Raw genomic sequence first — 16,752 nt, 5'->3', positions numbered from 1 at the left:
TTTTGGCCCGAGTTAATAAGTCCTTAGGGGTGTCTTTACACCTAATGCCCTAAAACCAACTGGTTTGGGAGTCATTGGCTTAACGCTCGATACATGGGTCAATTAGAAAGCTTAAGGGAGCTATAAGTGATCAAAAAAAAAAAAAAAAAGAGAGAAATTTTTGCCTTGGTTGCTTATCCGATAGGAAGTCCAATGAATTTTAATTATTAATCCATGCATGATTGAGATTAGTTTTGAAATCCCTTGACTATTTGTTGAGTTCACTAGTTGAATCTTGTGATATCTCATAACTGCCATGATTGAAGCTAAGTTGTGATTGCCTGAAATTGTGAAGATAGTGTTTGTTTTATTAAGCCTGTTTGTGACTGAGAACCATGATGGTCATGATATTGCATTTTTGAGAACTACATAGGTATAAAATGTTTGTGGGTATCATTCCTGGAAAACCCTCACGAGACTTCACTCGTTCTCTAGGGAACTCTTAGGGGTTTAAAACACTTGTTGCTTATGCTAAATGCAACCGTACATCCCACGAAAGCTGGATTTATCTTTTTGTTTTTCAGTTTATTTTCAGTTTTATATTGCCAAGGACTAGCAATATGTAAGTTGGGGGGTGTGATAAGCGCCGAATGTTGCACATTCAAGCCCCTTAATTTACATATGTTAATTCCTTAGCATTGTTATTTGTTTGATTTTGTTTTGTTTTTGAGTTTCAGGTTTCATTTGACAAACCTTTGGAAATTGGGCTTAAAAAGACAAAAAGCTGAGCATTCTGGACCTAGGATCTAGCGCAGCACTCCTGGGATCGAGTGCACCTGCGCTCGAGCGTCTGCAACCAAGGATCGAGCACATACCTGCGCTCGCACGCATATCAGCTAGGCTCGAGCGCACTGCGCTCGAGAGCACCAAATCTTGGATCGAGCGCACACGGGCATACAGTGCACGGCAAGACTCCTTTCCAGCTTGGGCTTGGTTTTCAGTCTCCCAATTGGACTGGGAGACTGACTTCCGATTTTCTAAGGATTTCTAGGGTTTTAGGGTTTTCTAATTCCCTATAAATAAGGCTCTAAACATTGTAAACAGACACACCGCCTCTTAGAGCAAAATTCAGTAAAATAGTCTGTGGAGCTTAGAAGATCATAAGCAGCTAAACCCAATTGTGGGGTATTGATGTAGCCCTTTCAATGCACAATGGTTTGATTGTATTTTTTTTTTAGTCTTTCAATTTATGCATGTGATTGTATAACTCTGAGGATTGCTACAATTGATTTCTGTTCTTCATATTAAATGCAATTGTTCTTTAAATTCCAATTCAATATTAGTAAAATTCTTATCTTGTCTTAGAAATTATTTTACTATTATTGAACTCAAATCATTCTTATTTTCTGTGATTATAAGAATGATGGTTATACAATGGTTCTTAATTAGCATGCAATCAATAGAGTTAGATAGGCCATGCCAAGGGAAGATGGACACCCTAGTTTAGTGCAATTTAGGTAGACAGTCCGTGCCAACCGAAGATGGGTTATGCTATTCCATTGATTGTATGAGATTATTTTCTTGTTAAAATTATAACATGGATAGAATGAATTGCTAGAATTAAATATGGTTAACCATTGATGTGTGGATTGTGGTGAAGTCAATACCCTACTCTCTCTCTCATACATTTACTTTTTTTATTTCCGTTTATTTTATGCACTTTAAATTCACACAAACAAATCATTCTCTTTTAATTAAGTTAATTTTAATTTTTTAAATTCTGATAATTAAACCCATGCAGTCCTTGAGGTTCGACACCCTCAATATTGCCCTATCCTACGAGATTCGTTCTATTGTGAGTGGCAATTTTTATAATTGATATTTTTGGTCACAAAAATACCACATCAAGATTCTCAATTGCAAAATTTTGAAACATTACGGGGTACACTGTAAATTTTTAAACATTGGGGTTCAAATTGAAAAACACCACAAACTTTACCTAAAGTGAATTTTTCCATTTTTCTATTTATTTTTAATTTTTTTCTAAGCAAATGAGGTAAGGATTACAAGGGAGGGTCTTTCCCACTCCTGTATGAATGGAAGAGAGAATGGATGACTAGTCGGGAATGCCTCCAAACACGAGGTTGGAAGCGGCCCATCGAGCTAAACAGTGTGCACGAAAGTTGGTACCCCTAAATACTTTACAAGCCTTTCAGCTATACAAAGATAGCAAATGTACTTGAACATTAGAAATAATGGAAGCAAAGTTCCACACTAAGAAAAGTTCAGGTTGTTGAATAGCAAGAATAATATTGCGATGTAATCTCCTTCCAAGGTTAAAGAAAAAAATCCAAGAGATGAAGCTACTTAAGAGGCTAACAGAGCTGCTTGAGCTTTCCCAATGGTTGCATCAATAGTAGAGAGACGTTTGGTGGCAGTATGGATAATTTTAACGTTAGAATCACTAAGAACCATAGCTGTAACTGAGAAGTCACTCTTAACCGCAATATCAAAATTATCCATGAAGTTGCTCGGGAGAGGAGGAGCCCAAGTAAAGGGAAGTGCTGAATCTAACCAAGCCTTTTGTGAGCCTGAACTGAATTGGCTATGATCTATAGAGACTAGATAGGGTTGAGTTGGATGTTGTCGGCAGAAAAGATGAAGGCTTCAGGATTACCTTGATCCAGTCTGCAAAACGAGAAAAGCTAAATACCTCAAAGTTGAAAGGCCAAGGAGAATTCCTCCCAAAGAATCTTGGCAAAACCGCAATCAAGAAATAGATGGGAGGAAGATTCCAGAGCTGTCTTGCAAATAGGACAAAACTAATCTACTTGGTCATTGCTGTCTATGAAGTTAACAAAGCATTGTCTAATAGGTAGAATGTTCCAAGTAAGTCTCCATAAAAGATGCTTGAGCCGATGTTGCATTTTTAGACTCCAAAGGTCTTTCCAAAGTTCAGGAGTCAGAGGAGAAGGCCTATGAGAGGGAGAATTATAAGATAACTCATGAGCTGAACTAACTGATAAGAGACCATTTTCGGTAAGAATCCAAGTCCATCTGTCAGCTGCTGGAAGAAGAGGAATATGGATGTTCTTTATTTAGTTAACCGAATTCATATCAAAAAGATCCTCAAGCAAAGAAGAATTCCAACTTCTGTTGGACTAACTGATCAAATCTTCAACACAAAAATGAAGTTGATCCATCAGACAATGTAAAGCTCCGAAAATTTAATTATTTGGTAATTAAATTGTCACGTGCCTCCCAGACTTATCCACAAAGCTGGTAAGTCCACAGGGATCTATTTTTCTCAATCAGAGTAATTAAGCAGGGGAAGTCCATGAATTTATTTTTGTGTAACTATTTATCATTACAATCAAAGCATTACTAAAATCCCAATGTAAGCTGAGTCATCAATTTATTTATACATGATACTACAAATAATATTTGGACCCTCCTAGAATATACAAATACATCTCAAAATGCTAGATATCACAAATAACCTTCGAAGTTCTACAATAGGTCTTCAAGTCATAACCCGATCAATATTGATGTAGATTGGAATTCAAGGCTTATCTTATCTTATCTTATCTTATCTTATCTTATCTTTTAGTCTTTTATTAGGTTTCTTTGTTAGTCGTTTATTTTATCTTATCTTTCAGTCTTTATTTGAATTAGGTTTCTTTGTTAGTCTTTTATTTGGTTTAGTTGTCTTTTATAGACTTCTAAATTAACTTTATTTCATTGTTATCTTAGGACTAGGAGTCTTGGGCTATAAATATTTGCTTATAGCCTTTAACAATTCAATTTATGATTATTATTGAGTTTTGTTAAATAAGAATACTTAGAGTGGAGTTTCTTTGTGTTTTTTCCTTAAACCCTAGATAGGCTCTAGTTTTTAAAAAGATTTCTTAGATTCTTATGATAGTCTCACAATCTTAGGAATATTTATCCCTTCTACTTGCTGTTTTTCTTGTTCATCACAATCTTACACTGCATCAGTTAGTATCAAAGCTCAATTACTTTCCATGAATGGAGAGGAGCAATTGCTTTGCAGACATGAACGAGGTGCATATGTGCATGAAGGCAGCACATAAGGAGCAACTAGCGATTCGTTTGCGGCACATGGAGGAGAGGTTTGGTGGTCTAACCATGCAGAAGGAGGGGCGTGCGTGCACCCAACACGGGGTCCCTATCGATCACTTGGTCGACATGGATGGTTCGAGTGTTTGTCGGCGTCAACCAAAACCGAGATATGTGGGGGCAGAAGACAAATTTATCGTCGAGGGTGAACCTGTCAATCCTTATGTGGGGCACAGAGTGCAGAAGGAATTTTCAACGGCACAAGCCCATGCTATATCACGGGATGCAGGCGTCAAGCTCGACACCCAAAAAGAAAAAAATAGAAAATTCCTACAAAAAAAAGGTGTCGTGGGAGATGGCGAAGGTCAAGCATCAATCGGTGTCTCGATACATTGGAGGTACGTACCGACAATTTCAAACTACAAGCACCATGGGAGGCAAGGTGGCCAAGCTTGTCATCAATCCAATGAGTGATATGAATGTAGTCTCGAAGGAAGCTGTTTGGAAGCTAGGGCTCGAGACCAAGAGACATCCTACTCCTTATCAATTAGAATGGCTTGTGAAAGGAAACAAGGTAACAGTTTCTAAACGTTGTTTAGTATCCTTTTCTATTGGAGCTAAATATAGGGATACTATGTGGTGTGATGTGGTCGACATGGAGACATGTCACCTGTTATTGGGCAAGCCATGGCAAGATGATAAAGCTGCTATCCATAATGAAACAAAGAACACGTACAGCTTCATGTTGGGTAAAACTAGATTGACGTTGCTACATAGCCCATAGGCAGAGCCAAAACCTTCACAAGGGGATGGTCAATCCTTTATAGCCAAGCAGGAGATGACGGACAAGGAAAGTGACATCAAAAGAGTGGTACCGGGGCCGATAAAGTAGCTGCTGGGAAGATTTGTCGACATGGTTCGAGCAAAATTATCAAAAGCGGTTCCATCATTGTGAGAAATTCAACCTCAACTTGATTTAGTGCCGGGGTCTAATGTTCATAATCATCCGCACGTCATTAAGAGTCCTAAAAAGCTTGAAGAATTGGGGGAACAAGTGGAAGAGGTAAACCTTTCAGAGAGTATCGTAATTTTTCATGAAGAAGAGGAACCCTTGGAAGAGGTAAGTGTTTCGAAGAGTTTTGCAATTTTTCATGAAGAAGAGGAACCCTTGGAAGAGGTAAATCTTTCGGATAATTTTGCACTTTTTGACGACAATTCTACATATCATGTGCCTGATAAGAGCCCCGAAAATAAAGTCTTCAATTTTAGTGTTGATCCAAATGATTATGTTGATTTCATTGGGATAGATGCTATTTTATCAAATTATTCTAACAAAAATTGTGATGAGATCTATATGGTGGAAAAGGCTTTTCTGTCAAAGATTGAAAGGGTCTTTGTGAGTCATTTGAAGATTTTCATGGTATATGGGAAAGACAAGGCACGAGAAAAGCATGACAAGTCTACACGGCAAGGGGAGGTGCAGGGCCTTCAACATCATTGTCGTAGTCTGCTGATGATTAGAGCCACCACGTTTCTTATGGGGTGTGGTCTTGTTGTGATCTTGAGGAACAAAGAATAGAACAAGTTAATAGGGCACCCGAAGGACCATGGAAAAGACAGTTCGAATTCGAGGGCAAATTCTCTCCAACCTCGGGAGGATGATGTAGATTGGAATTCAAGGCTTATCTTATCTTTTAGTCTTTTATTAGGTTTCTTTGTTAGTCATTTATTCTATCTTATCTTTCAGTCTTTATTTCTATTAGGTTTCTTTGTTAGTCTTTTATTTGGTTTAGTTGTCTTTCTTAGACTTCTAAATTAACTTTATTTCATTGTTATCTTAGGACTAGGAGTATTGGCTATAAATATATGCTTATAGCCTTTAACAATTCAGTTTATGATTATTATTGAGTTTTGTTAAATAAGAATACTCAGAGTTGAGTTTCTTTGTGTTTTTTCCTTAAACCCTAGATAGGCTCTAGTTTTTAAGAAGATTTCTTATATTCTTGTGATAGTCTCACAATCTTAGGAATATTTATCCCTTCTACTTGCTGTTTTTCATGTTCACCACAATCCTACTCTGCATCAAATACATTTACATCGAACGGTCGCATCTACCTTCAGGTCCAGTCTACTCAACCCTAGCTAGCCTCTCTATAAAACACCATCATGCTCCCTTGGTGTAGAAATGTAAGGGGTAAGTTCAACGACTTAGAAAGCAGGTAATCTTGTGCTAGTGTGTGATAGTGAATAGTTTATATCTAGATAAAAAGGTTAAGCATGGATATCGTTATTCTCAAAATATTTATTGGGATGCCTTCACAATATTATAGCTTTAAATGATATTAACCAAGCCCTTTGTTTGCAACTGCTTGTACCATCTACAAAGTAAGACTAGATTTCCATAACATAGCTCGCTCTGATTAACCCACATAGTAAGGTTGTGGTTGTCCTACACATCACCTTTCGACAAGGACTGGTCCGTTCATCCCCTTTCTACGGAACCCTATTAACCTAACTCCCTTTACTTAGGGTTAACGGCTTATGAGGCCACATCGAACAAATGGTGTGTTGCACTGCCTCCAATCATATACACATAACACACACACACGGTACCGGTGTCACCATATTTGTCACATCATAAATAGCATCACATCACATATAATATTATCAAGTAGCCCAATAAACAGTTCATGTATATTTTGGAGACAATATTTATAAAAATAGCTCATATCACACTTTTCATGCATAAAATGTTATTTTATTTAGTTCAAGAGATAACCCGTGTTTGTCTTTGAAAGCATTATGTATAAAATGCACCGGGTCATTATTCATGAACATACTAACACAAGATAGCCCACTTACCTTGATCCTTATATTCTCCTTCGACACACACTGACGTGTAGTGTTCTATAATTGCGGTCGATCCCTTGAAAACCCTCTTGGAGGCTTTATATAAAAACCCTACATTAGCGTCACATAATATCCTAGTTAGTATAATACCATCTACAACCCCTTCTAGGATCTTAAACCTCAACACAATCGCAACCTCTATACATAAGCAACTCATGGAAATATCATTTGTCGCCCACAAAGACGACCCTTAAAATACATTTCGTTCGGCCATGAACCATGCAATGCCATAACTTTAACTCATAAAACAACCCACCTTCTCAAGCTAACAATACGACACATCAAAACACTAATTAATAGGAACCCAAGGTACCCAATCATAATAAGAAGAACAAAACCATAACAGGCCAACTACAAAGCACATCTCCATACTTTTGGTCATTAGTAGAGAATCTTAACTCTCTTCTCCATTTGGTCATAACCATATAAAATCGATACCCTAAAATTAATACCCAACCGGCTACCTCTAAATCAAAGCATTAGAACTCTATTAGTTAACAACCCAAGTGTCACAAAATAATAAGCCAAGAACACTATAACCCCATATTAAACCCTTAATATCTAGCCACCATAATTATTCCCCCAAAAATCACAAGGCTTTAAAGGAATCAACACCAAATGCTAACCTTAAATATGGGATTAAAAGCCATAAATAAAAATCATCTAACAAAATGCCTATCTTGAATAACCCAAGGAAATTACTAGAAATTGCTAGAAATCGCTTACCGACACATCTCAAACTCGAAAACTGCTAGTGTTGGGGATGTTCCTCCGCCTACGGCGCCACCTAGCCTCAAGCAAGTGACCCGCTCCAAAAATCGTAGCTCTCTCTTGGGTCTCTCTCAAAATCCCATCTCTCCCTAGCCCTCTCTTTCTTTTCTTCTCCTCTTCTCATTTTCTTTCTTTCTTCCTCTCTCTTGGTCTCAGCTCTCCTTTCTCTCTTTCTCACGGTCTGGTCTGGGCAGAGGGGAAAACCCTTCCTTTCTTCCTCTTCCGCTTTCCTCTCTCTCTCTTGTTCATGCATCTAGCGGATGCAGGGAGCAAGCTCCCTGCTTCTTATAAAGTGAGGGGGGCGCTCCCCCTCTCACTCACGGGCCAGCTGCCCTTCCACGTCAAGACGTGGAGGGCAGCACGCATGCTGCCTGCAGCAAGCATGCTTCCCTGCAGCAGCTTGTTGCAGGCCTGCTGCCGTGCAGCAGGTTGTCTCTTCTCTCTCTCTATTTTCTCTCTTCCTTGTCTTCTTATCCTAGAACTTCTCTCTTCACGCATGCCCCCCTGTTTTGGTCTGATCTTTCTCTTGTTTTCTTCCTTGTCCACCATATCTCTTTCTTTGTCTTTTCTTCTGTGCTCCCAACATACACATGACACTCCATTTCTTTCTTATGCTTTTGTCTCCTTCCCTTGAAGCTAATTCCCAATAAGTCCCTCTACCTACTTCTAAGTGTACCAAATTACCCCTCTTTTTCTTAGTTCCTTAAACCACAAAATTATGACCCATTATCCACAATTACCACCTCTTGTCTTTTCCTTTTTGTGGTTTAATCATATAAATCTACGAACCTCAATTTAAACCCTCTAATATTATAGAAAATCAAAACTTATAATTATCTCATCATTAACAAATTCGGATCTTATAAAATAAAATTACCAATTAAAACCCATAATAACAAATACCGAATTATCCTTAAATATTTATTTTCTCCAAAATAATTCCGGCTATTACATATTAGGATTTGGACAAGGCTTGAAAGAGTCCAAATTTGGAATCCAAGGGTCAGACCAGACCAGACATTTATGTTGGATCCCATAGAGATTGCAAGGCAAGCACCCCTTTCCACAATAGATCTAGAGTTCAATAATCCTTTCAAAAGCCAAGAATCTAAAGGCCTAGGAGTTGCATTAAGAAAGCTTTGACCAAAGTTCAAATATTTGCCAGCAAGGGCTTTCACCCAAAGCATAGGATTCTTAATAGTCAGGTTCCATCCCAGCTTAGCCAGTAATGATAGATTCATGGTATCCAAGGATCTGATGCCTAAACCACCCAGAGATTTAGGTTAACAAATGTTATCCCAAGCCAGTAAAGTGAATTGTGACTCTTTTTGGGAGGAAAATCCACCAGAATTTCCTTAAAATAGAGTTTAAATCCTTGCAAAAACCTTTTGGCAGTAGGAAAATGGACATATTGTAGGCTAGTATGGAGTTTGCCACAACTTTGATGAGAGTTGTCTGGCTGCTTGGGAAAGAAGCTTGGATCTCCATCCAGAAACTTTGGCTAACAGCTTTTGCTTGAGATCTGCAAAGGTAAGCTTCTTGCTTTTGTTGAAGAAAAGAGGAATGCCCAAGTATTTGGCTTTTGCAGGAATGACAGAGAGATTGAGGATGCTCTTCATGACAGTAATAGGGAGGACCTACAATTTTTGCTCAGGAACAAAGAGGACTTGGGAGACATTTAACTTCTGTCCAGAACAAATAGAATATATGGATATATAGGCACTTCAAGATGGTATTAAATCAATCTCTCTTAACAACTTCTTGATCTGATATTGAATGTTACCAAAGTGATTTTGGTTCCACCATTTAAGAGCATATTTTGTACTTTTCCATTTCTTGAACAGAGAGAAAGCAGCAGAATTTCTAGAGTCTCTCAAGTTAGGTAACCAGGCCTCTGCAACCACTTCATGGTTGGAACTATCCCTTGTCCAAAAAGCTTAAAATCTGAAAGGCTTGGGGAGATTATGATAAGAACCCTTTAGAGACAGCAACAAAGGACAGTGATCTGAGTTGGTCATGGGAAGATGATTTATCAAGGAGTTTGGGTAAAGGAGAACCCAATCATGGTTGGCCAATCCCCTGTCTAATCTTTCTAATGCCCGGTCTGTGATTACTCCAAGTAAATATGTTTCCATTGAAACCCAGATCAGTAAGACCATTGGAATGAACAAAATCCTCAAAATCCTCAAAGCACGTCCACCACTCTTCTCTGAAGCAGGAATAATGGAATTAAAATCCCTAAGTAAAAGCCAAGAACCTGGGAAAGACATGCCAATTGTTAAGGAGTCAGCTGCTACTCAGGAGAAGTGCGTTAGGACTTTTACTTATCTCTTGTAAGAGTTATTTATTTGTATCACTTTAGGACTTTTACTTATCTCTTGTAAGAGTTATTTATTTGTATCACTTTAGGACTCTTACTTATCTCTTGTAAGAGTTATTTATTTGTATCACTTCTCTTTTGATTGTATGTAATCTTCTATATTAAATCTTTATCTTTTATTCTTTGTTTATTCTGGAGCCTTCAGATTCATCCCATCCTTCGTACTCATGGTCTTATGAACATCGTTGATGGCTCAGAACCATGCCCACCTAAATTCCTTCCCAAAACTGCTGAAGAGGATGATGTTATCAATCCTGAAGCTGCTATATGAGAAAGAAAAGACCAGTATGTTCTTAGCTGGCTTATCACTTGTCTCTCTAAGAAAGTGGTTCTAACAGTCTACGGCTTGAAGACCTCCCATGAGGTGTGGACTGCATTGGCTACCCGTTTTGCATGCCCTTCTAGGACACGCATCAGTCAATTACGGCACCAATTACAAACTCTTCATCAAGGAACTAAGACTTGCTCTGAGTATCTACAAGAAGTCAAGTCCCTTGTCGATGAACTAGCTCTTGTTGGAAAGAAAGTTGAAGAGGAAGACCTTATCTCTTACCTTGTTGGAGGCTTGAATCCTCAGTTTAATGCCTTTATCACTACCTTCTCTCTTGTTACAAATAACAATGCTATGCCTCTAGATCAGTTTTAGTCTGCCCTGCTCAACCATGAACGTCTTCTACTGCAGCAGAATAAACTGTATGAGACCACCTCATTTGCGCTTTATTCTCAAAAGCCAAATACTCATAGGCCCAAATTCTACAAGAACAATGCACGCAATCAACCACATAAGCCTTTTGGTGGTCAGCGCTATTCTTCTCAGCAAACAAATAGTGCTAGTTAGCGCTATTCTCCTCAGCAAACAAATTGTGCTTCAATTTCAAGTAGAACAAATTCTACCTTTTCTAATAGCACTAATCGGGTTCCTTGTCAAATTTGTGGTAAGACAAGCCATCAAGCACTTGACTGCTATCATCGCATGGACTATGCCTACCAAGGAAGACACCCTCCAAGTGAGCTTGCAGCCATGACTGCTCAGTCTAATGCTCTTCGTGAAGATGATGATTGGTTAGCTGACAATGGGGCTAATAACCATATCACTGCTGACTTGGAAAATCTCACAATCCAATAGCCATACAATGGGGAAGAACAGGTTGTTGTAGGCAATGGTAGCTCTCTTCCCATCACTCATACGGGTTCTTCTTCTTTCAAACTCCAAAACACTATTGTTCATTTAAAACATATCTTACATTGTCCTGATGTTTCAGCTAATCTCCTTTCAATAAATCGTTTCTGTCATGATAATAATTGCCACTTCAAACTCACAGATTCTTATTTTCTTGTAAAGGACAACCTCTCGGGGGAGATAATATTGCAGGGGCCAAGTGAGGATGGTCTATACCCAATTTAGCTGAAACAATTTCTCATCAATAAACATAACAAGCCTGTTGTCTTTCTTAGAGTCAATAAACACAGCAATCATGTTGCCTTTCTTGGAGTCAAAGCTGGTGAAGTCACTTGGCACAATAGACTTGGACATCCCAATTCTGTTGTTCTCAAGTCTCAACATCTACTTGTCAGTCATTTAGAGTCTAGTTTTTCTTTATGTGAGCGATGTCAATTAGCCAAAAGCAAACAACTACCTTTTCAGGATTCAACTCATGTTACCGATTCTCCATTAGAATTAGTTCATAGTGATGTCTGGACGTCTCCAGTTGTGTCTGTTAGTGGTTATAAATTCTATGTTATATTTGTAGATGATTTTTGAAGATATACATGGATTTTTCCTTTAAAATTAAAGTCTGAAGTATTTGATTGTTTTGTCAAATTTAAGAGTTTACTTGAAAATCTTCACTCAACAAAGATCAAACAGCTCCAAACTGATGGTGGGGGTGAATATACATCTCATCAATTCAAAATTTTTTTTTTCTTCTCATGGTATTTTTCATAGAATAACATGTCCTCACATTTCCCAACAAAATGGGATAGCAAAAAGAAAACACATACCTATCATAGAAACTGGCCTTACACTTCTTGCTCAATCTCATTTATCTTCTAAATTCTAGATTGAGGCTTGCCATACTGCTGTCTATTTGATTAACCGATTACTTACTGAAACTATAAAATGGTCTACTCCTTATTTTAAACTTCACAATAAGGAACTAGATTATAGTAATTTAAAGGTATTTGGTTGTGCTTGTTATCCTCTTCTTTGTCCTTATAATAGACACAAACTTGAATTCAGAAGTAGACAATTCATCTTTCTAGGATATTGTTTAAATCAAAAGGGATATAGGTGCCTAGACACCTCCACCAAACGAGTCTTTATCTCAAGGCATGTGATTTTTGATGAGAAGTTGTTTCCGGCACAAGGTACTGCCTTCCACATGGCTTCAGCAAGTGACTATTCTTTGAATCAAGGTATTATTCCCTTACTCTCTCAGTTCATTGAAGTTAACAATATTTCACCTGATTTGATCACAAATAAACCAATTTCTGTTGAACCATTATCCCCTCCAATTGTTCCCATTGCAATAATACCAACTTCAAGCTCTTTACCTACAGAATCCAATCCAATTGTGATAACAGATTCTGTTACACCTTCTCCACCTATTTCACCTACAACCACACGAACCGCACCTACAACCATTGATTCTCCTATAGAATCAACACCTACCTGTGACATATCTCTTCCAATCTTAGAAGACCATATTCCTTCCATCTCTTCACTACCTACCTGAATTAATCCACCAAGCTCACCTCATATTGTTACTAGATCCCAAACAGGCAGCCTAAAACCTAAAACATTTACTGATTTCAAGCTTTACTATTCTACCAAACATCCCCTAAAAGCCATGCATGTGTCTATCTCTACCTTTAGTGAGCCGAGCACCTTTACTCAAGCAGCCTCAAATCCCCATTGGCTGGTTGCCATGGAAAGTGAGTTCCAAGCTTTGCAGGAAAATCATACTTGGTCTCTTTGTCCAAGACCACACAACAGAAATGTCATCATAAACAAATGGGTGTATAAAGTCAAACAAAAACCAAATGGAACCATTGAGAGGTATAAAGCACGGCTAGTGGCCAAAGGGTTTGAACAAAGAGATGGTATAAATTACACAGAAACATTTAGTCCTGTGATAAAACCTGCAACTGTGAGATTGATTCTAGCATTAGCTGTTCATTATAATTGGTCTTTGAAACAAATTGATATATCAAATGCTTTTCTCCTTGGACAACTTGATGAAAAAGTTTTTATGGAACAACCAAGAGGATTTGTTGATCCTCAATATCCTGATTCAATTTGTAAGCTTCACAAAGCCTTGTATGGCTTAAAACAGGCACCAAGAGCCTGGTTCCATAGACTTACTCAAGCTCTACTTGAACTCTGTTTCACAGGATCATTGATGGATACTTCCTTATTTTTGCTTCATAGAGATTCTCTTACCATCTTTGTGCTTATATATGTAGATGATATCATTATAACTGGAAATAATCTATCCAGCATTAATGATCTCATCTCAAAACTGCAAATTGAATTCAAGTTGAAGGATTTGGGTAATTTGTCATATTTCTTGGGCATACATGTACATCGTACTTCTGCTGGTTTGTATCTTAATCAGTCCAAATATATTATTGATCTTCTACATTGAGTTCATATGATAGGAGCTAAACCTTATTCTGCTCCATGCACTTCGGGCAAAAGATTGACTAAATTTGATGGTGAACCATTGGAAGATCAGTCCCTGTATAGGCATATTGTTGGTGCACTTCAATATTGCACTCTCACAAGACCAGATATATCCTTCTCAGTGAATCATCTTTGTTAGTTTTTACACCGTCCTACTACAAATCATTTTACTGCAGCTACGAGAGTATTAAGGTATCTGAAGGGAACTCCAGATTATGGCTTGTCTTTCACTAAGGGACGTCTTCATCTAGAAGCATTATGTGACTCTGATTCAGCTAGTGATCCAATTGACTGAAGATCCACAAGTGGTTGTGTTGTCTTTCTTGGCAATTTCTTAATCTCTTGGCAATCCAAAAGCAACCAACTGTATCTCGTTCAAGCACAGAGGCGGAGTATAGATCTATGGCCATTGCCACTGCTGAGCTATATTGGTTACGCATGCTTCTAAAGGAGTTGAGGATCTCCCTTTTCTCTCCACCAAAGCTCTGGTGTGACAATCTTGGAGCCATTGCATTGGCATCTAATCCTATTTATCATGCTCGGACAAAGCATATAGCTATAGACTATCACTTTATTAGAGAAAAGGTTATGCACAAGGATATTGTGATTCAGTTTATCTCCACCATTGATCAATGCGCTGACATCTTTACTAAGGGATTAACTTCTTCTCAGTTTCTGGAATTGCGTGACAAACTCATGATTCTTCCTCCTCCCATGAGTTTGAGGGGGCCTGTTAAGGAGTCTGCTGCTACTCAGAAGAAATGCGCTAGGATTCTTACTTACCTCTTGTAAGAGTTATTTATTTGTATCACTTTAGGACTCTTACTTATCTCTTGTAAGAGTTATTTATTTGTATCACTTTAGGAGTCTTACTTATCTCTTGTAAGAGTTATTTATTTGTATCACTAGGACTCTTACTTATCTCTTGTAAGAGTTATTTATTTGTATCACTTTAGGACTCTTACTTATTTCTTGTAAGAGTTATTTATTTGTATTACTTTAGGACTCTTACTTATCCCTTGTAAGAGTTATTTCTTTGTATCACTTCTCTTTTGATTGTTTGTAATCTTCTATATTATATCTTTATCTTTTATTCTTTGTTTAAATCTTCTTATCAGATCAAAGCTTATCTTGTTAGCTTGATGTGATCAAATACAAGTGTAACTCTTTTCTATTTAAGTTCAATGATAAAGCTGCAGAAAGCATCTTGGCCAAATATCTCCTCTCTTGATAATATTTTTACTCCAATGTCAAATAGATGCTCCCAAAAAGCTGGCTGTAAAAGATGCCGATGGGGAGCATACACAAAAGAAAACATCCAAGGCTGATGGGGAGGATCAGAGACATTCAGAGTAAACCAGACCTGTGATCTAATGAGTGTCTTGTTCGATAGGAGCGCTGTCATCCAGCTTGGATTTCTTAATAGAAAGGAGTTCATCCTCTGGTTTGGAATACGAGTGGTAACGTTTAGTAGAGGGTTTGGTTCTTATGTGTTGGAAGGAGATCGAGTTAGATGTAGGCCACGTGTAGTTGGATGGGGGTAAATAAGGAAAAGCAAGCTGATTGTAGTGGGTGCGTGAGATTGTTCTTGATGGTGGATTTCGGGTAAGGGAGTGGGAGTGGGAGAGATTGTTGGAAGAAGCAAGAGCTAGGGAAATGAGGTCCTCCATGTCCTGGAACGTGGAATCCATTGAAGCATAAAGGAGGGAAAGAGATAAAATGATAAGGTAGATAGAAGAGATCTATAGTGGAAAGAAAGCATCGTGTCCAATAAAATGTTTATTGATTAGAGCATTCCCAATGGATGAGCCAAATTTTTATACAAAATAGCTCATCGAAACTCACTTTTATCTAGTTTAGCTAATGAATTTTAAATGCATCCACATCCGATTAGCTATATTTTTATCTATATCATTTAAATATTATTAAAAGTGAGAAAAGTTTTGGGAAAAAGAGAACATGTGAGAGAAAAATGGGAAAAGTTTTGGGAAAAAGAGAATATGCAGAGAAAAGTAGGAAAAGATTTGGGAAAAAGAGAAAACAAGTGAGAAACAATAAAAAGTAAAATGGCTCCCTTAAAAAATGCTGCTACATTTAGCCTTTTTTTTTAGCTCTTCCAATTAAATATCTATTTTACATTTTCTTTTGGCTAATCCAATGCAGGGGTTTTTTAAACATTTGAAGAGCAATTTTAAATAAAAGTAACATTTGGCTCTTCCAATAGAAATGATCTTATGTGCTAAAGTTATTTTCATCAAGTGGCTAGGTAGTACGTACGTCTACCCTTAATTATGTGCGCAATTTATTTTCATCAAAATATATCTTTCATTTATTATTTTATCGATTAAAACTTTATTCTCGTTTTCTTTAGCATTTATTTATGCTAATTACGTAAAACTTTACATTTAAATTTTAGGGTTAAGTAATTATTATTATTATTATTTTTTTCTCCCTAGGTTTCCAAAACAATCAAAAATGGTACCTGACCTATATGAGAAAAGATAAAATCGATAACTCTGTTAACGAAAACTAAAGATTTGCCACGCGTCACTCCTAAAACATGCCATATGTCCTAAAAATAAAAAAGAGGACTATATATAAAGCGCACGTGTACAGATGAAACCAACAACCTAGGCTGACCCGGCATTGACCTAAATTCTCGAAAGATTAGATAAACATTGGAAAGGGATGACAATATATAATCTTCAATACATGAAAACCATATTAAGAGAAACCCATTATTAGAAGGTGAATGTTAACAAGATTACAACCATAAGATGATCCGATCCTTTTCTAGAAGATGACCAACTTATAAATCACATGTTCTGAGAATACAATATATAGTGACTCTGAGAAATAGTTTCTCCCAATATTGTTTTTAATTTGACAAATTAAAATTAAATTTTTCTTCTCCATCAACTTTGTCTGTGAGAAAATAAGAAGAGGC

The sequence above is a fragment of the Corylus avellana genome, chromosome 2, assembly GCF_965113065.1.
Source record: "Corylus avellana chromosome 2, dhCorAvel1.hap1.2, whole genome shotgun sequence".
Lineage (NCBI taxonomy): Eukaryota > Viridiplantae > Streptophyta > Magnoliopsida > Fagales > Betulaceae > Corylus > Corylus avellana.
This window is presented reverse-complemented; position numbering follows the sequence as displayed.